Raw genomic sequence first — 1020 nt, forward strand, 5'->3', positions numbered from 1 at the left:
ATCATAGTCCTGTAACCAGCCCCTTCCACCAAAGGAACCAAGAAAAGCTATGCCTGTCCATTTCCTCAGTTACAGGCCCACTGGCTACAGACCCCATCACAGATCCTGAAGCAGTCTTGCAAGTCAGCTCCAGCCCTGCTGTCAGTTCTGCCCACCCAGGGACCTAGAGAAACTCATCTCTGCCCCTGGTAGCAGGCCCCCTGACCTCAGTTCCAGCTATGGACCCTGAATTTAGTTCAAGCTGTGAACCCTGAAGTGGCCCAAAGACTTGGTTCTGGCTCTGCTCTGCCATGGTCCCAGAGTCAGTCCCATCCACCTGGGGAACCAGCAGGAACCATGCCCATTCATGCCTCCAGAAACAGGCCTGCCAACTGCAGACCTGGAAATATCACATGACCTGTTTCTAGCCCCATTTGACTGTGATCCTAAAGGCAGAGGTCCCAACAGTCCAGGAACCTGGTAGAGGAACATTTTTACCTATTGAAACTATTTTATGAGATGTTTACTCCTTCAAATGCAGAAACATCAACTTAAGGCTAAATGGATCATGAAGAATCTGGCAAACACGAAAACAAAGGAAACGAACAAAGTTCCAGTAACTGATCCCAAAGAAAGCAAGATCTACAAATTGCCTGACAAATAATTCAAAATAATTGTTTTAAAGGAGTTCAGGTAGGTACAAGGGAACACAGATAAGAGACTTCACCAAAAAAAAAAAAAAACTGTTACAACTAATAAGCAAACTCAGTAAAGTTGCAGGATACAAAATAAACATAAAAAATCAGTTATGTTTCTGTATTCTAACAGCTAACAATTCAAAAAAGAAATTAAGAAAACAATCCCATTTCCAATACCATAAAAAAACACATGGGTAAAATGTAACCAGTGAGGTGGAAGATTTATACACTGAAAACTATAACATATTCATGAAAGAAATTGAAGAAGACACAAATAAGTGGAAAGATATCCCATATTTATGGATTGGAAGAATTATTAATAATATCATGAAAATGTCCACAC

This window comes from Propithecus coquereli, unplaced genomic scaffold (genome assembly GCF_000956105.1).
Source record: "Propithecus coquereli isolate 6110/MARCELLA unplaced genomic scaffold, Pcoq_1.0 Scaffold1, whole genome shotgun sequence".
In the NCBI taxonomy this organism is placed as follows: domain Eukaryota; kingdom Metazoa; phylum Chordata; class Mammalia; order Primates; family Indriidae; genus Propithecus; species Propithecus coquereli.